Source organism: Glossina fuscipes, unplaced genomic scaffold, assembly GCF_014805625.2.
Source record: "Glossina fuscipes isolate IAEA_lab_2018 unplaced genomic scaffold, Yale_Gfus_2 59, whole genome shotgun sequence".
Classification (NCBI taxonomy): Eukaryota; Metazoa; Arthropoda; class Insecta; order Diptera; family Glossinidae; genus Glossina; species Glossina fuscipes.
In genome coordinates, this window is record NW_023998431.1 from 4,856,291 (window position 1) to 4,877,455 (window position 21,165).

The following is a 21,165-nucleotide window of genomic DNA, read 5'->3' on the forward strand; positions in this document are numbered from 1 at the left end:
GTTTCCTATTTTTTTTTTTTTTTTTTTTTGCATATTTGTAGGCGATATCTTCATTTTTGTGACTGAAAAAGTGTTTACCGAGTCCTAGTGTTAGGCGCGTCCTTGGAGAAGTATAAACCATTTCCAAATTCTTTTGCAAATTTGCATTTGTATGCGATGTCTTCATTTTTGCCAACGGGAAAATCGTTACCACAGATACTACACAATCGGGCAGACGGACAGATGGACAAACGAACAGACAGACATGCTTGGATGTACTCAAAATTTGAGACCGGCGAAAAATTTATTAATTTTGCGGAACTTTTGAAGCTTCTTTCTGCGTGAATTGGAAAAAAAATTTAATTTTGATACACTATAACATTCGATAGGCGTGGTCAATTTTTTTTTCATTTTTCTGCAGTTGCTGCAGCACAACCCATGGAATATGCCAATTTTTGTGCTTCATTTTTGCGGCCAGGAGAATGTTTGCAACAGACATTACACAAACGGACAGAAGGGGAAGCGGATATGCATAAATTAATTTCGAATTTGATGCTGATCAATAATATATACACTTTGTGGGTCTGCGATGCGTTTTTCTGGGCGTTACAAACATTTTCACCAAACGAATTTACCCGTTGGTGTAAAAACATCAAAAAAAACCATATTCCGCTTAAAACGAAATCTCGTATAGCAAAGACATCAATAATTGTTAAACTTTTCTGCTGATAGTAGATTTATGAGTGGACCAATCGATACTAAACTGTAGATCAGAGCTCTTCACGAACATCATCCATGTTAAGATCTGTTGGAATTTTCAGGCATTTGTGATTTTGCAATTGTATGATAACCCAACAGTATAGTACTACTGATGCTTTAATATCTGAGATCGAATAGGTGTGAAGTCATAGAATCAAAAAAGCAGACAGAGCCGAGGTTTCAAAAGACTGAAAGCTGAATATTAGTTCATGCAGAGAAGCCTAAGCAGGCTCTCACTTGTACACATGGAGAGTGAATGGCAATAGAAGATTCGATTCGTTCGTTAGTGGATTGGGAATCAAGAGAGTAAAGCGAAAAAGTAAATCTCTTCAGTCAATTATTTTTTCAAGGTGCATAAATAATAGCCTTTTAAGGAAGTCAAGAGTTCATACTTAAGAATGCAAGCATTGCAAGCGTATACAATGCCGTCCTCCATTAAATGCTCTGGATCACTTTAATGCAGTTATATATATATGTAACGGATTTCTAAAATAAAGCGCCGCATAGAAAATGGTCGCAAACGTAGTCCGATGCGATCGGCCTGGGATCAAAACATAATGGTGTACCAAATTTCCTGAAAATATTTCAAAAGTTGCGACCAGTACATTGAACACAAGAAAACAGCAGGGCATTCAAATATTAGGAAATTAAGTTTCTTCTAAGCAGCGATAACTTATTTTGAAAAGTGTGCAAAAACCAAAATATATAACTAATCATGTATTGATTTTAAGGTTTCTTCTTTCTCTTTGCAGGTTAGTGTAAGCCTTAGACTTACGTTTATTTGTTAGTATTTTAAGCCTAACGTAATATTGTAAAAAACTACTTACAGTCAGCTTTGCTGTGGTTTGGACCGACGACCTTCTCTATAAGGTTGTAAGGTAAGCTTTTAATCTTAATATTTTTATTTACATCCGGCGAGTGTATATTGCAGCCAATGATGAAGAAATAAGTGAAAAATAAAAGCAAATCTAATCCTCTTACAAAAGATTTTGCTTCGAGTCCAGTTCGAGATGAAGTGAACCTAATAAAAGTGATTAAAAATATTGCGTTCTTCTGGATGATTTAGATAGGGACGTCAACTCATAGTAACGTCTAATTTTATTCCAATGAAAATTTATTTATTTAAAACATTTTTTTTACATATCCTATCATACACACGTACATTGTTTTTTTACATGCAAAATTTTGTGTGAAGAACCAGACTTCTACTCATTTGCGGTAGTCTTTGTCTAATTGTGGGCATATTCTTGCTTGCATTTATCTGACTTTGGAAGCACAAAATTTTTAATAAAGACAAATGTAGAACACAAAACTAAACTCTTAAGTAGCTGGTAAGAAAATGACAGTCGGCGGTGGGCGAATCATTCGTACTCCCACCACCTGAGCGTATCATTGACATCTTTATGCAAACACTTTAAGATGGCACATAAAATGTAAAGAGAAACTTGTATCGTTTTATCTATTACGGTCTATTAGTAAGGAAGAAGAAGAAAACCTAAACTTGTTTGCTTTTGGAAGTAGAATTGCTCTGAGTTTAATAATAATCTTTTTTACCGATTTGGCCCCCACTTGCCTGTAAGAGCTTAAAATACTCTAAGGACGATATCTCAATTGAGGATGATATGTAAGAGAGCGCTTAACACGAGCATAAGGACAGACACACACTCTACACACAGTCTTAAAAGTGTTGTTATGGGTGTTTCAGACATTTTGACAAAATATCCGATTAAAATATGGCATATATATGAAATGGAGGCATACTTTGGTTGAACATTGCTACAATTAGCCTACCGTTAAGGCAAAACTTAAAATTTATTTACTAGGACGATGCACTCAAAATTTATGTATTTCTCGTCCTTTAATCTCTGTTTGTTTTTCTATTTCAATAAATCTAGGAAGAGAGCCTAAAGGTTGAGCCCTTGGGTATAAATTGAATTTTTACTTAACTTGATTTTCTCGCAGTAATCTAATCAGTATTAAATAAAATCAATTCAAATGAATATTTATATAAACTGAAATTTAATTAAAATTTTTTAGCAAGAGTTTTCCTGCCCTTCTTGTATTATTTTCAAAAGAACTCTTACCTGAAAGGTGGACAACAAAACAAAAAATGAAAAAGAAAAAACCACAAAGTCATGGAAACATTGTCAGACAATCGATGTCTTGTATACGCTTTTGTACGCTCTTCATAAATAATTTGTAATCGCATGACGATCATCATGATTGGCTTATAGCGTTCGCTTTATATTGCCCTAAGAAAACAAGTAAAAAAATTATATTCCTCTGTGACCGAATCTCTTGCATCCATCAAAGTTATCTTCATTTTGCGAACGGGAAAATGTTCACCACGGAACAGGGGGACATGCTTAGATGCGTTTCAAATTTGACACTGCTCAGGAACGTTTTCATCTTATGGTATCACTGAAGCTTGTTGCTTGTTGTTGGGGGTTACGATGGTTTTGACAGAAGCATTACATTTTAATAGTTCATAATATTCGGTAACCGTGACCCATTTATTCCACTTTTGCACGGTTACTGTAACATCGTTCATAGAATATACGTTGAAATTTTTATAGGTTTCATAGGTTCATCTGCTGTCGTTTGTAGGGCTTAGCTATTTTCAGTTTACATAGTGCTGTGAACGTGCCCTTTGCCCGATTTGACTCAGTTTCAGTACTAACCTGAGCGCAAGGATTTTTAATGTTTCCGAAGGACGGACAGATGAACAAACGGATTAAAAATATGTATACTTTGTGGGGTCTTTGGAATCTTCCTCTGGGTGCCGCAAAGGATATAAAAACTGTAAATGATAGCGAAAATGCAACGAAAGAAGAAAAACTATATTCTTAGAACCTTAGGGACGGACCCTTTTAGTTGAACGTATTATTTTTTTTTGTTAATGTTCCACCTACCAAAGCACTTTTTGCGTTTCATTTTAGACACGAAGAGGGGACATTGAATACAAATTTCAAAGTACTAGGTGCTGTAAGAGCCGTAACGATATTCATGCAAAAATATGTCGAAATTTTCAATTTTCTTCAAAACTTGTTTCGGAAATACTGGTAGTGTGGGCGTGTTTGTCGTGGCCGAAATACGCAAGTTTTAAAAGTTCATTTATGAATATGAATTGGTGGTGGAAAAGACACGGAAATAAATTAGTTAGTGAGTTAGTTAGTTAGTTAGTTAGTTAGCTTTAGACGGCAGTTCGAACCTAAGCAGAGCTCACATCATTTCAGCTGTTAAGCGTGTAACGCAGCGTAAAAAAAAAGACGATGATGATTATTGTGGGCCCGCCAAATGTGTCCTATCTATGCAAATGGATGATCATGTCGTTAGACTCGAATAGAAGTGGCAATGAAAACTGTGTAGGAATTTTTAGCTTTTGAAAAAATTCATTACGTATCAAATCGAATTGCCTGTCCTATTGTCCTATTGACACCAGATGAGTGAGTTTGTGATAATTGCTGGTGTTACTATCTCTGCTTGAAGAAGATGTTAAATTATTAGTTCTTTTCCTCTTCGCATCTACCGTAGGTCGAATTGATTTGATTTGTAAGCGCACTCTCTTGCGGCCATCTACCAATGGTCATCCCGCAAACAATGGCAAAATTACTTTATTGTACGACTACAATACATACTATAAGCATCCTATTAACGCTAATTGCAAATCATTTAAGAAAATGGAAGCCGTTCTTGGATCAAAACATTATTCTTCCAAATTCCTAATTAGTAAAATAATATATATTAAGTAAGCAGCTGAACAGATTAGACGTGAAAAAAATATTCTTGATATCTCGTATTCATATGATGTACCGACGGCATGGTAGAGTTAGTATATATCCACAATTCCAAAATGCGTACAAAGCAAAAACTCGAAAGCAGTTTGTTGTTTATAGCGTTATAAAAAGGAATTTTTTTTGGAACGCTATATATATGTGAATTTATGCGTTAGAAAAAACGTAACGAAAAACTACAATGTAAGTTTTCCCTTTTTTACAACTGTTTTCAATCGATAAATAAATTTTTTTTTTCCCGGTTTTCCGTTATCGATATATAACAAAAAGTTTGTGAACTTAACATTTAAATATTTATGAAGGAGTAATGTTATTCATTTGTGTGCTTTTTTTGCATTTAACACTCGATGGTTGATCGGGTGTTTGCATTGAAATTTGAGAATGGGTTAAGGGCGCCTGCATCTATTTTAAGTTCTTAACATAGCTCAGGATGAACGAGGTGTACACTTTAAGTGCATAGTTGACGAAATGAATTGCAATCTGAGCGAAATATTTAAGAAGCGATTTACAACAAGGAAAGTAATGAAGACAAAAAAATGTAAAAAATTTGGATCCTCTACTAACGATGCTAAATATTTCAAAGCTATATTGTAATGCTCGTTTTAGCTCTGTTTGCGATTTCAATCAGAGCGACCAAAGTTTGTATGTATTTAATTTAATCATGAAAAGGTATAACTTTCTGAAAATTGTCCTAAAAAATCATTTTTATCTAGTCACGACTATTATAATACTTCTAATCACCAAGCAAGAGAAGGACATACACATAATTTTGTGTTTTGAGTCAACGCCTGCTAATAGGATACAGCAGTCAGCATTTCTATGAAGCACTTCCAGTAAGCAAGCAACCTTGTGAGTACCTCTGGAGTAGTTTGTAAAAGGAGTTCTACGATCATTTTGTACACGTAGTTTTAATGCTTAAACTTAGGACTGCGATAAGTAAAGTGCCGCTTGCATTCTTAGGAATAAGGCTTACATTCAATTCAGTAATTCGGTGTATAAGCAAGATTGCTAGTTTTTGCTTCGCCAGCAATCACATTATGCTATATGCAGTCATAATAGTCAATAATTTTTTTCTACAGTTCATATTGACCCTAATGGGGCCACGATGTGTGTTTCAGTCACATTCCAATGTTGTATTTAAAATGTTGAATCACTTCAAATTGCATATCCAAAATATTTATGACCCATGTTAATGTTATATAAAGCTTACTTGGACTTGGACATAATATGTAAATAAATTTAGATTATAACGAAAACCAATAATATTTTAATTATATGCATAATTGTGATAAGTGACTGGGAGTCGCATCGTGACATCGTTATAAAAACACGTAATACGAGTACGGTTAAATTAGTCATCGGCAATCATATTTATTTAATTTAATTTTTCTGTTCATTTTTTGTCCTTTCAGGTGTGCCCAAGTGTGATATTATTTAATGTAATTCCGTATTCAAAAAGCAAGATCAATATCAAAGTTGAATTGCGCCGGTATATCAAATATGAGAAATATATTTTTGTTCTAAATTGGCAGTACAGTGGTAGACGTATGCACCAATTTAATATCATAAACGTGATTGGTGTTTCAGCTACGCTTGGTTTCGTGCAACACAAAAAGTATTTTTTTCCAATTTTGATTATGTTAAGCAAAGAAGTTGCATTAAACTTTGTTTGCGAGATGAAATTCCTTGCGCAAAAACGCTTAGGACATTGCAGAGGGAATTTGGTGAGCAGCAGTAAACCTGTCTTTTCTTTTATTTAATGGCATAACTTAAGAACAAAACCGTGACGTGAATATAAAAAAGCTGAACTGTAAAGCGTAGTTTTGACACTCAACATACCATTACCTACTACCTGTTTAAGCCATTTTTCAAAATTTGAAAGTTTTTTTTCTTCTTTTAATATCAATTTGAAAAACTTACTAACTAGAATTTATTCGCCCGTTCGGCTGTTAGCCGAAAGACCCAGTTTCGAATTCGGGTGCAGTTAGGCGGTGAATTGCATTTTATTCAATATGTTTGGTGAAATGTCAAAAGGCGTCAGTTAGAACTTTCTAATTTTTCTTTACAATGTATGCATGTTCGTATGCAATTTTTATTTCTTACTTTTGCGCAGTTTTCACATCGTAAGCAAGAGATGAAAGGGTATTATATTCCTTTTTCAAGATATACGCAACAACTTGAAGGATATTTCAGAGACGTTCTTGATCTAAGAGTCTTTCTCTCTATCCATCGGTTTCGAACGGTGACAAAAATTTATATATCGATTGAAAGTTGTTTCACATAGATTGTTGTCGAAAACTAGAAAACGAGATCGAAGGGCCGTCGCACAGTAAAATTTCAATTGAAAACTTCCACCTTCTTGAAAGTAAACAAAAATGCGTTTTTTGCTCAACACTCATGAACTGCAGCAATAAATATGCGTACATTCCATGGGCATATGCTTAACAGCCCGTGCACAGAAATTAGAAAAAATCACCCACATCCATCCAATATTAAACAATATCGAAATTTCATTTCTCTCCAAATTTTTTTTTAGAGTAAAAGTGTTGAGAACAAAGTATTCGATCACTGTCATCTTCAAGTCATCGATATTTCCCCAAAATAAGAGCAGACAGTAAGGAATCGTTTGAAATGCATTTAATCGTTTCTTTCATATAATTAACAAGAGGGCATCAAAAATTTAAGGTACGCAAATTGAAACGGATCCATTGGATAGATGTGTCCAATGGTAATCATGGTGTTGCTTCTCCAATCTCTAGTCTGGCAAAAAATTTGTAAAACCACTCACTCATTGGTTGCTTAGAGGGAATGAATGTTCACACTCAACAACAATCATTGGCATTGTTTATCGCAAAAAAGATGAATATGTTAGATGAATATTTAAGCAGGAATTTAGTTACAGGTCTTGTACTTGTTTCCAAGTATTTCATAGTGCGGCTATAATGCCTACGAAGTGGGCATTTAAGATTCGTTTCAAGAGCAGAACATGAGCACATGCCTGGCCTTTGTTTACGATAACGTTTATTGTATGTATCTATAAACAGATGTATTGAAATTTACTTCGAAATATCGGTATTTGTGCATTTTTGCTTCAAGACCATCCCAAGTGACGCATAATTTATTATTTTCTTTGTTTCAGCGGTGTATGATTTATTAGGCGTTTTCTTTTTTTGCTGCCAAATTTATTAGAAATTGAGTATTTTTCAATATGAATATAAGTACATTTTTGTATGTGCATGCGATCAAACAGAGATAAAAAGGGAAACAAACAAACACAAAAAAAAAAAAAAAAAAACAAGAGAAAAAAAAAAAAAAAAAAGTTTACTGTGCATCAGTAACATTACATTATTTTTAATGGTTTTTATTATTTATACGCAATTCATGTTTTTTCGGTCTTTCCTCGCATTTATTGCCAGAGTTCATTAATCATTGCCTGTATTTCACTCAAGTCTAGACGCAGTGTGAACTAAATTGCTAGTAATTGTAATAAATATTCGGTAAGAGCTGAATGTGAAAGTTTTTATAGTTTTCGGCTTTATTTTTTATATTTTTTCTTATTTTCTTTCTCTTATTGAAAGGAAATAGATTGAAATAGATTTTGAATAAATAAGTGCAAATGAATTTCACATACCTACACTCGGTTAATTTAACTAAATTTCTCTTGTCACATGTGACATTTACATATCATATCACGTTAGTAGAAATTGAATAACGAACTATTCACCGAAAAGTTGTACTATTTAGCATTGGATAGCGCATATACATTATTCTGTATTCATTTATTTATTTACCAACTAATAACTAACTAGACGAACTATAAAACAAAGCAAAACTAAAAATTTTAAGCTCATACTAACTAATTTACTCAAAGGTAATAATAATCCGAAAAAGAGAAACTTATTTAAATTTAACCGTCTAGAGCACATTTAATTAATTAAGTTACTTTTACGTTACTATAATTTTTCAATTTGTAACTTTATTATTTGCATTATAATAACAGTGCACTTTTAATAGTAGTGTAATAATAGAATCAGCAAACTGATCATAACTGCTGTCATTAAGTCTACATAGCAAGCTAAACGTACTAAAGAGTGAATAATTCGTGCCGCAATGAGTTTTAGGAATATAGCGTCGTAAAGATGGACTCATCGGATCATTGGTTAAAAGATAAATAGGAAGAGCAAATCCAGCGCCGAATCAATTTAACCACAAAACTACGACGATCATTTCCCCTCTCTACCGGGATCACAAGGCAGGCCGCGTAAAGCAGTGCGCGGAAAATTTCTCCGAACAGACTCTATCCGATCGATGCGAAATTGGTAAAAAGGTGCCAAAATCACGACATAATATTCCAAAATCGAACGAAAAAGGGCAGTGTGCAGATGTCTGCAAACATAGGGGTCATTAAATTCTTTAGCACGTTAAAACCGACTTATACCTGTTAACGGCTAACGCAATGTGAAGATTAAACTTGAGCCTGGAATCAAATAAGGCGTCCAAATCTTTACTGATGACAGAACACCAGTAATTCAGAGATGATAAATCAGATTGCACCCCATCAGCGTCCACCATTCGGTTACCACAAATATAAATTTTCACATCATCCGCCAACATAGGAATTTTAGAAAGTGGACACTTCGACTTGACGAACGTCCAATGAAACCAGTATTTTCCGCAGGAAAGTGCAATTAAATAACACTCTTTGTATACGTTCAGTAAGGCAATAGAAAAAGCACGGAACAAATTCTCAAGGAAGCCAAGTCAACAAAGCTTTAAAACCGAAAGTTCATGATTCACTCTATCAAATGCTTTTGAGAAGTCCATATATATCACATCTGTCTGCTTGGCCAAAGCAAAGGCCTGAGAAATATCAGCTTATGTAAACTCCATCAAAATTAGTAGATGCTGATCTGATTTTAAATAAGCCGTACTGATATGGCGATAACACTTGTATTATGGCCAAACGCTAGACAATAGACAGAGGCTTCCAATAACTTAGGTTGGACACTGAAATTTGTAATGCTTCTGCAATTATTAATGTTGTCTCTGGAACAACTTTTATTCGAAAGAACAATAACACTAGCTTTCCATGCTAAGGGAAAGTAACAAACTATAAGGCAGCTGCACAAAGCACAATGCCTGAGAATACAGGATGGAATACCATCCTGAACCGAAGACAACTGAACTTGCGAGTAGACAATGTAGAAAAGCAAGCAATTCTTTTGCTTTGAAGTCAAGGTGATTTCCATTTCGGAATTTTGTTGCTATCGCAAAAGCTGATTGTGCTTAGGGCCCATTAAATTTTTGGTGTGGTCTAATCAACTGTTTAGTTGATGATGAGAGTGAAGTTCCTCTTAATGTCATGACCTTCCCTGCCCTTGAAATGGCAAAAAGGCATTCTCTGCACAAGCGGACGACATTTTTTGGTGAGTTATAGTCAAAAAGCAAGCAAACGAGTTGAAAATGCACTTAAGGTACGACGTTTCATATATACATAGGACTTTTGGGTGAGCAGTCGAAGAAAATTCAAATGATTTCTTCGACAATTTCACTGCACAAGAAAAAAATTTCACTTGTTTCAAAATTACTGAATACATCCACAAAACATATCAAATTAAGTTCAGTTTTTAAATAAGTTAAGCACGTTTACATTCTGAGATAAATTCAAAAAATCACTACGCGCTTGTGAGTGGGATTTTAGGTCAATTTATTTCTACGAAATTTTGAATCGATGTTGTCGCAGATTTTTGTAGCCAACCCCAAAGTATAGAAAATATTCGCTTTGTGAGAACGGTAGCAGCATGCAAAATTACGCTTCAAAGATTCTATAAAGCATGTATATATATTTCAGATCAGTTTCGAACTGCGAAGGGTGTCCGTAAACCTGCCCAACTCTGTGCTTGTCTCTGATGAACACAAAAATTAAGATATCGATAAAGGTTGATAACAATACTGGAAGCTTCTGAGTACATGTTAGAAAATCCAAGTCCAAGAACGTGCCGACAATGGAACATAAACTGAAAAAAGTTCTTCTGTTGTCACAACCAAAAAATTTCTGCTTTACATTACTAATGAACTACACAAGATATAACAAGAAAAATTCCTCTGTATATTCTATGAGTGACTCGTATTTTTACAAGTATTTATACATATTATAAAATATGCAAAATTTTTTGTTTTGTTTTTTTGTTTTTTTTTGTTTTTTGTGTTGAGCTTGGGAGAGATTCGAGGGTAGGCGAAAACAATTTTGTTCTACTTGTCAAAATAATGCTTAGACATTTTCGTTATTCAGTTGGTGAAGGTGGGTATACCAGTGAGCCGATTGATTTTCCAGCTTACAGCAACGTATGCGTCGTTTATTGACAAAGCATCCTAGCGTCAAGGACGGTGATTCAGAACCATTTCGAGACATCCTCAGTCATATCAAGGCTATGAGCGAATTTGAGCCGGTTTTGGACATTAATTAAATTGGAAATAACATCACTGCATCAACTTTTGAGATCTTTGCGAATATTTCCAAAAAAAAAAAACTCTTCACCCAAGAAATTTACTCTTAGAGAGAGTTTTTTTGACTTGTTTTTCCGCGGTAAGAATTAGAATCGATCTGACAGCAAATCGCTTGTAGATAATAGAAAAAATTTAGCAGTAATTTATGCGTATTGAAAAACCCCTTCAAAGGATTAAATGTAGTTAAGAATTCGTTTGAATATTTTTTTTTTCAAAATTTAACAGAAAATTACTTTATTTGAGAAAGTTTCTAAAAGCAGAAAATCTGAAAAATTGAAGATTGCTATGTGTTTGACAACTCTGCACTGAAAAAGTTATCTACGGCTCGGCAAATGGAAGTGTTGAAAATTGTGCAACATTTGCGGAAAATTGCTTCCGGCTAATGTTCTATATAAACATATATACATATATATATATATATATATATATATAAATATGTACTTCTCTGCCTACATTTTGCTTGTAGTTTAAATGAATTTATTGTTGTTGCATGGTTTTACGAAACTCTTGCCGCAATCAAAAAAAACAAAAGGAGAAAGGAAAGGAAGGCAGCACAATGTGCGACATTAACCATTGAAATTTAAATTTTACAAATGTTTGTTTCGCACTTGTTGACGACCGTAAGGACAAACTTCAATTCACCAACTGTCGACTTAGTTGTTTTTTTTTTTTTTTTTTTTTTGCGCTGCATCTTTTACGTTATGGGTCTCCTTTTCTAAATCCTTCTTAATCTGTTTGGCTTTAATTTAATTCGTGTTTTTTTCAATTTTTTCCCTTTTTTTTATTACAAATGTCTTGTAATTAATTTTTACTTCGTTTTTGGTTTTACTTGTTTTTTTTTTCACCCATGATTTTTGTGTTTGTTCTTTGGCAAGTTTATATAGGTTCGTTTTTGGTGGTTTCGCTTGCTTTAATTGTTAAAGTTTTTAATCTGAAAACTTTGCTTTTTCTATTAAATAGATTTGTAAAACTAATTTTGTGATTTATGTCCAATGTCAAGGTTTTAATGGGATTAATACGGTTTCGTTAGCTAAACGAGACATTTTTATACAGTTTTAGTAAAAAATTATAATACAAATTATTATTAAAATCTTTATCACAGATGTTATCTCATTGTATTACAACGAATGAAAATTCCACAATAAAAAGATTCCACAATAAGTAAGGTCAAGAGTATGTTCATTCTCTCTTGTGCGCCAAACGCTGCACCGAGTTAATGCCAAAGAAAGCCTTAATTGAAATGGTATTATTAGTAATGACTAGGCGAAAAGATTGAAAGGCGTTTCGATAATCAAAACATCGATGACGCGTCAGCTCGCGTCATTAAGATCATGGATTTTTATAAATAGTTTCATAAAATATCGGCAAGAAGTTCGATCTCTTGTAACGTATGTCACCGTATAAGTCTGACACGTCTACGAGTGGAGAAAGTACTGTTAACCGCTTTGGTTGGCAATTTGTTGCGAAATTGCGAAACACTTCGATCTCAAATGGTCTACGGTGGCTTAGCAGTATACAGTAGCAATTTATACAATTGCTTTTAACGGAATTCGACCGATTTTGCAATAATTCCAAAATAGGAATATCCAATAAACCTTTAATCATCTAAAACAGATTAATTAATTTAGTAGCTGAGATTTCGTAGATTGTCCCTTAACATTAATAATAATAATTCGATAGTTGTAAAAGTGTTTATTAACTACAACTTCATTTACAAATTCTATTGTCACTTAATTTATTTATTTTTATTATACTCAGCAGTATTTCTGCTTACACTTACCCACTCAGGATCTCATATTTCACCCATCTTCATCTATTTCGCATTAAACGTTTATAATCACTTTTATTCCCAAATAAATTTCATCAATTCTTTTTTTCCCCTGATCCTCAATCAATTGTTATGTTAGGAATCGATTTTCAAACTTGATCTGTAGGGTTACACCAGAATGATTTGGATTTATCTACAATTCATTTTTGATAAAGGATCTAAATAAATAATTTTATGTCGTTATTTTCCAATTAGTCTTTTCGTAATGTTTAATATATATGCCTTAAGGAACGTTACGCTATGTTAAACATGTGTAGCTAATCCGTTACATATTGGGTGGTATGTGTGGGTACGTTTGGTCAGTGTTAAAGTTACGTCGAAGATGCTTGTAAATGACTAGCATGCGAAAATTTTCCCACATCTCTCTGCTCCTCTATTAGATGACGATTACGTAAACGGGTTCCGTCTAAGTACACACGTAACCGTGGATTCTTACTTTTTTCCGAACAATTTATACTGTGAGGAACCAAAGTCGTCCCTCGTCCTTTCGGCCTCACAGGTTCTTCGTCTCTGAGGGGGAGTGCTAGAGTAAGTTAGGCTAAGAGAGTTAGGATTACGTAAAGAGAAATCAGAGTAAAGAGAAATCAGAAGAAGTTGAGAATAAATAGTTTAAGCCGAAGTTTAGTCAGTTTACTCAATTCTAGAGTAAGTTAATAAAAGTGAGTTGGTCGCTGGGTGAGTAAAAGAGTGGAAGTTATGGACTAGTTCGTGCGTTTACAATGATGGTGGTGGTCTTTAAATTAAGAATAAGAAACTTATTTTTGAAGTACAAAAAGGGGAAATTGTAAATGTCAACGAAGAAATACCTGGAGTATATTTTTCAAGAGGAACAATACTTTAAAAATATATAAAATATCTTATATAAATTCAAATTGAGAAAAGAAAGCCATTAAATCTGTGTAAATAAATTTTATGAAATACAAAAGAAGCCCGCCAGAATTTGACATTGTTGCAGCGATGATCAACAGGAGAACAGAATCGCAGAAAAACGAAGGTAAAGGAAGAAATTTCTTGTGAAACAAAACCTGAAGCCGCTGAGCTACCCCAGCACCAGGTTTTTGACAAAAATAGCCCTCACAACACCGCCAATCTTCTATCCGCAATATTCGACCGCAATTAGAGATTAGAGTATGATTCGCATGAGTGGATATGGTACTCGAGGTCTTGGCTGACGGCATGCGATCGCATACGACGACGAGCTCGAGTGTGCATGGCATAGGCGTACGCCAGCCTTTGCAAAACGCTATCAGCAGCGACTTTTCCCGTTTATCCAGATATTTTCATTTTGATGTTGAAGGTAGACAAATACTACTTCACCTTCCTTCCTCTCGCCCATTACCTATTATCTTTTTAGACCACCGCCGTATCCACGCGTATAAGGGGCCTCTTAGCCGCTTGATCGCAGAAAAAAAAACTTTCTTTAATTGCAAAAAAATTTATTAAAATAGCGACAGCCTAAGCCTAATACATGATTTTATTGCTCCCCTTTTATTAATTGAACTTTAAATAAAAGCAGTTGTAGTAAGCGACCTAAAAAGCTGCAAGCTGGAAGAAGTAAATAATTTATAGTTTCAAAGCCATGTATAGAATATTAATTAATAAAAATATTTAAATTAAAATGACTTCTAATGTATACGAGTTTATTGAACTTGAAGAAAGTGACCGTTGAAAAATTCGTGGAAAATCAATTTTTCCTTTTTGGCTAAATAGATGTTTTGAACCCTTTAGCAAATGTGGAGCAGAATTCATCAGTTGAAACAAGTATTTTACTGATATGTGAAACTGTAGGTCTATCCCTAAGCGTTCTCAGGCTCATGTCTTGCTTACTTCCTGTTTTTTTTAGTACTTCAGTACGGTAACAAATGTCTTAGAACGCATGTTCGTTCAATTAGGCACACTTCGAGACCAAAATTGCTACGTTAAGGCAATCGTTGAGTAGGCATAGGACTGCAAGTGAACCCCTAAGCCATCGCAAACATGCATAAGCTTGGTAACCGATAATACAATTAATTTTCGACTCATAGTCACTTTTTAAAGTTAAAATTTAGTTCAAGTACGACATAGGTAAATCGTGCATATTAAGAAATGTTGCTTTAATGGACTTTGAAGAGTCCGTTAACGAGAATAAGTGATAGGCGTCATTTAGGTTCTTGCAAACAACTCTGAGCGGGTTAAACAGTTCGTAATTATATTTGCATTGACTAAGCTTTATCAGGATAAAGTGCCTAGAGAACCGGTTAGGGACATTAAAGCCTATCTCACAAAGTAATGCGGGCAAGTCAATTGTACCATTTATTAATTTGATTAAGTAGGAAACCCCAAGAGCAAATCTACGTTTCTCCAGTGACGGTAAGGATAACAGAAGCAACCTATTTTCATAGGGGGTGGAAGAGGGGCAATCGGGTCCCAACCCAAATTCCTAAGGGCAAACAGCAAGAATTGCTTTTGAACCGATTCAATTGAATCTACGTAGCACCTATATGAAGGAGACCACAAAACAGAGGCGTACTCAAGTATAGGTCTAACAAAACACATGTAAAGCCTTTTCGTAATATAAGGATCATCAAGCTCGTTGGACCACCTCTTTATAAAACCAAGCGCGGTTCTAGCTTTGCTTAACGAGAGCTCAATAGGCAAATTGAAGCGTAACCTATAATCAAACAGAACGCCTAAATCTGTGAACGAATCGACGTCTTTCAACTTGTGCGAATCAATGAAATATTGAGTACTGAACGACTTCCTTCTTATACCTTGCCTTATAATTTCTTAGGTCATTTCGCTACACTTACAGAGCGTGAGAAATGTTCGAGGAGAAATGCCGCCGTGAAGAAAGAACGAAGAAGACTATTTGAACATAGAGCGGAGTTTTTGGGCTGGTGGTATTCTAGACTAATGGAAAGAATAAGAAAAAAATTATTATAATGAAATGACATATCAATAACACGTTTCACAACTTTAAACGCGTTGTCTTCAAAATACGACTCGTCAAAACGGAGCACGGCATAACGAATCGAATTATTTTCATTTTTTTTATTCGAATATCTTACAACATATTTAAAATGACGTTCTCTAGTAAAGTACGAATCGGATTTTTTTTTACAATAATTAAAACATTTTTTACTTTTTCATTTCATTCAAATACTCGCCAATTGCACAACACACCATGCATTCAAAATCCGATACGTGTTTCACTAGAGGTGGGATACGGGAGTGTACATTGAAAGTGTTTTTTTTTTACTTTTAAATTGAAAGCACACAAAGTCACATAGCATGGCGCGGAACCCTTTAAATTGAACATGGCCCGCGAGAATAGCTCCAATGTTGGAATTTTTCCGATATTTTATGCTTGATAACTTCCTCCATGTTATTGTTCTATTACCTTTTGATTCTTAAAGCAAAAAAAAACATTTTTTTAAAGACCGTTGTAGTGATTTCTTTCTAACGCCTTAAGATTTGTCAAAATTTCAAAAATTACCCGCCTATACGATTTCATGACAGTCAACCATATGTGAGCCAAGCATTAGACGCTTATCTGTATTTTGATCATCTTCTAATTTGAAAAGGGGATTTATTGAGAAAAATTGGTACAAAGTATGTATACTAAGCAAAATATTCTTCATAATTTTCTTCAAGTTCTTCCAATCTTCCTGGCAATATGGCGAGACCGTGTCCAAAGACCGGTTTCGCACTTCTTCAGCAAATTGAAATCGCATATCAGCCAAGCCATGCTGTATTGATCTGAGCAAGTGGCAATCAGAAGGCGTTATGTCTAGCGAGTACGTTGGGTGCGGCAAGATTTCCCGTTCGAGTTGTCACAGTGTACCCCTAAAAATTCTGAGAACGTATGGCCAGGCGTTGTTACACAAGAGGAAGCGCGATTGCTGGTCGTTTTTGCAACAGAGGTCTGCAGAAATCTGCAGTAATACTTTAGCAATACATTAAACCTTTATGTTCCCTCCATATGCACAGCAAAACTGTATGTCAATTGACCTTAAGCTTCGGTATCGATGTGAGCGTAAATATCTAGTAAGAGCTGATTCATCAGTTGCTAAGCTGTTCGAAAGTCTGTCGAGTTCATTTTCGTCCAATAAGTCTTAATCCAGCAGCATCACCATAAGTCTGTAAAAGTGTTTGGTGGGCTTCGGCAGAAAAGCTCTTCAAATTAAACGACAAAAGTAATGAAGGTCGAAACTGTAATGTAAGCGCTCCATGCTTAGCGTTGGCGTACGCTGAATAAAACTATTATACTAAATGGAAAATTGTTGTATTATGTAAAGAAAGATCAAAATCGTCGAATTTAACCGTTGCGTATATTGATATATCCCATTGTTTCATTATTTTCATCAATAGATGTCACCGATCAAAACATATGCAAGCATCTATTATTTTAACGGTAGTGTTACCGATTTAATGGATTCCCGTCTTGTAGAAACCATATAACATAACTATATAAACGTCGTTTAAAGGTGAAGCATGACAGAACTCTATTTTAGTTTCACGGCGACTACAATTCATTGCAAATCACTTTTGCAATTAAAATAAGGACTGTATATAGGGACGACTGACTTTATTTGCATGCTTGCTTATGCTTATTACTATAATTTATATACTTTTCACCAAAATAAATGGAAAATTGAGTCACATTTTGAAAAATCCATTGGCACACATTCGATTTGTTATGTTTTCCAAATTATTCCATTATCACTGGCACATTATCTACAGGATTTTCATCTAGCTACCATTTGTACTGATTTCTATCAACATAAAAATACTCGAGTTCAAAGTACATACATAAAGATATGCATAAAAATATATATGTATTTATATATATATATATATATTATAGGGGTATCTTGAATGTAATGCAGATTCATAGCGTTTTTTGTTGTGTGCAAACGTATTTCGTGTTTATAACAAAAGATTTTAATGGCAACAGAGCAGACTACAGTAAACAGTACAATGCCGCTGTTTAGTTAGTTATCTATTTTATCGTATACCGGGCTTTTGTCTTTAGCTATAAATTTTGGGTTTTTCCAAATCCTTAACTGTCGTTGTGTGATTTAAAGTTTTCTACTTCTTTACATTTCCATTCCCAGCTCATCTACGTTACAAAAAAAAAAAAAAAAAAAAAAAAAAAAAAAAAAAAAAAAAAAAATGAAGAAGGCTAAGCACTCGAACTCTAGTACTTCCCCCTCTTCTCACGCCCTCTCTACACAATTCAAATCCACTCTTTCTCTTTCTCGTCCTTTGCTTTCATTTCACTTCCTCGTAGCCCCTTTTTTCACATACTTATTAGTTCTGTATACCATTTACGACTTTTGACATCTTTATATACTGGGGCTGATTATAAAGTTAAGCCCAAGAAAATTGACAATGTGCCAAAAAATTTGCTTTAACAAAGCTAAACTGAATAAAAAACAAAATAAAAAATAAAACAGAAACCAACCAATGTGTGGCAAAGAAATTGTAATGAAATATTTATTCATTCAGGTGTTTGACAGTTTGAATTGTGTGCTCGAAGTTGTAATTGCGAAGAGGGTGTGCGGGTGAAAAATAATGAATAAGAGGTGTTAGGAACAAATTTTCGATTTATTTATTTATTTATTTATTTTTTTTTTATCAAGCCAATCACTGAAGACTGACAGTATATTAATTTTATCATCTGGAATGTAGCGCCTAGGAATATGCATTGATTATTCAACATAATATAATTTGTATGTGTGCGTTTACATACAATCTATATATGAAAAAGCGGCCAATGCAAAACAATTACAAGGCTATTCTCTTCTTTATTCTATGAAATCCTATCTCCATTCGTCCATCCATCTGATCGTAGCGTCAGAAAGCTTCACGAAAGTATCCATCCATTAACTAGTAGATGCAATCGATGCATTTCGCTTCCCATAAACGAAAATTGTAACATATTTATCTTATGGGTCGGTCTCTTCTAAAAATCGCTATCCACACACACATACACTAATTAACGAAAATATGTTGATTAGACAAGAGAAACTTGAAGGCGAGAAGTGTATTGCATACTGGTATACTTTATAATTGAATAACATAAAACATAATATACACACGCGAACTTAACATAATATATACGAATGCATCTAAACGATGCGTATGATTCCTGAGGACCTCCATAACTATATGTTACTGTACGTTTTGCTGAACAATGGTTTTTGTTAATTGTTTCTTTGCAGCTCGTATTCAATTGCAATGTAAGGCTCGAAAGTAATGTAACAAATGAATGAATATAAAGTTATTGGCGAAAAATCTCGTCTTATATAAAATTCGTCATGATGTGAAAGCATCAGATTATGATTTAGAAACTGTCGCAAAACATAAAAAACATGAAGTTTTGGTACACAACTAGAGATACATCGTTTTTCCCCAAAATCGTTGATCGAAATGCGTACATGAGCACCTTTATCGAATCGTCCACGAAGACATTGGGTGTAAGTCTTACGTTACGCATATTAGGGAGGCTGCTGTCCAGACATATTCGGAATCCACTTTATTTCTCCGTCGAGAACATGTTTTGAATAAGTTAAAGTGCCCGGAGATGCTGAGCATTTTGCGTTCTTTTTTTTCCAAACGAAAAAAGTTCGAGCAAAAGCGAAAACTTGCTTACATACACACCATGAGTTATGTGTAAAAGGTTTGCCACAATTATCACGATACTGTGAGTTGTGAGTAACAGAGAACATATTCTGCGGGTTCACCACGTTCAGTAGGATTTCAGATAAGGATGGCTCTATGCATCGAGGTTTTCGAAATAGTTTTGGAAGCCTGAATTGGTAGCTTACGCATATTTCAGCAAAACTATGCCACTCATACAAAGCCATTAAAATAAAGTATTGATTAGTTGAAAATTTCTACAACAAAGATAAGAAACTTTGTTGCGGTGATTTTTGTGGGACATAAACTCAAAGTTGATCGATTAACTATTTTCAAGCATTTTAGGTTTGAGATTAAGACAATGTTTGATATAACATTAAGGCAGAGTAGAATTCCAGGCTACGTAATCAGTCCACTTTGGGAAGATTAACTGATCCCAATGAAAAACTTTGATATAAATAAAAACTTTTTAAAGTTTTTTTTAATTAAAAAGACGAAACTACTTTGACAATCTAAGTTCAAACTCTATATTCATTTGAAATAAGTGTAGTTATGAAATATTTTCCAACCAATCTTTGATATTCAAATATGAGATACCATAGCTTTTACAGTCGGAAACTATACGTACGTACGTGTTTTAGATGGGGCAACGTAATAGGACAGCACAATATAACGCAAAGATCAAAAACGTAAAGCAGCCAAGCTACTCTCTGCTGAGAATAGAAGTCTATGTATGCATGTGTATGTATACGATATTACTCTGGAAAAGAAAAACCACAGCCAAATGGAAAAGCACATATGGTAAGTTGCTGTTATATGACTGAACAGACAAATGATGCCAGTTAAGTGCTACTGCACGCAACTATTGCTTACACATATAGATGTGAATTTGTAACTCAGTATTCATGTTAGTTAAACTATATAGTGTTAAATTCCAGCCACTGGCCACTGGGGAAACTTGCAAATGTGGTCTGATGGTGATGGTCCACAAGTCCATCTGCAATAATAATAATGATGCAATGAGCTTAAGCTTATAATAATGTATAAATGGAACTTAAAAGTTAATGCTTTCGTTGTTGTTATTGTTGTCGTTTTATGTGTATATATCGCTGCATACATATATATATGTATATGAATTTTTTAAAATATATTAATTAGCAAAAACAGAGATTTTTTCTTCTTTTAATTTCAATTATTTTTGACTGGCACAGATGTAAAATGAAAAGAAGCAAAAAATAAAATCCCACAAAATCCCTAAAGAGTTTTTTAGCTGAAAAAACTATTGTTTAGCAAGAATTATGTATTTTTGGACAGGGAAAAAAGCAAAAATTGAAAATTCGCTTTAATTGAATTAACACACAATTGTCATTTATTGTTGGCTTTCATTCTTCTTTCATTTTATGCATTGGAAATAATTTCTATTTAATTAAGCCCAGCACAATAAAGCAATTTTAAACGGATTCCAATGGTCGCAGAAAGGGAAAACGAAGTGTGAGAGACGGATGAGTAGAAAAGGACGGATCGAGAGAAAAAGAGATAAAGAGGTGGAGGCAAATAGACAGACAGCTAGGTGAAAATGCGCCGATTTTCTCGGGACTTGCTTCGATTTAAAGCCACGTGAAGGCGATAGCCGAAGCCCTTATCTCAGATGACCAGGTTGGAGGTAGAATGATA

At 34.3% G+C, this 21,165-nt stretch overlaps 1 protein-coding gene across 1 annotated transcript in view; it reads right to left on the bottom strand.

Moving 5' to 3' along the window:
* The window catches only part of LOC119637487 (lachesin), a 101,884-nt gene that overhangs the window by 38,786 nt on the left and 41,933 nt on the right, over nucleotides 1-21,165 (bottom strand). The gene's annotated exons all lie outside the window — the stretch shown is intronic.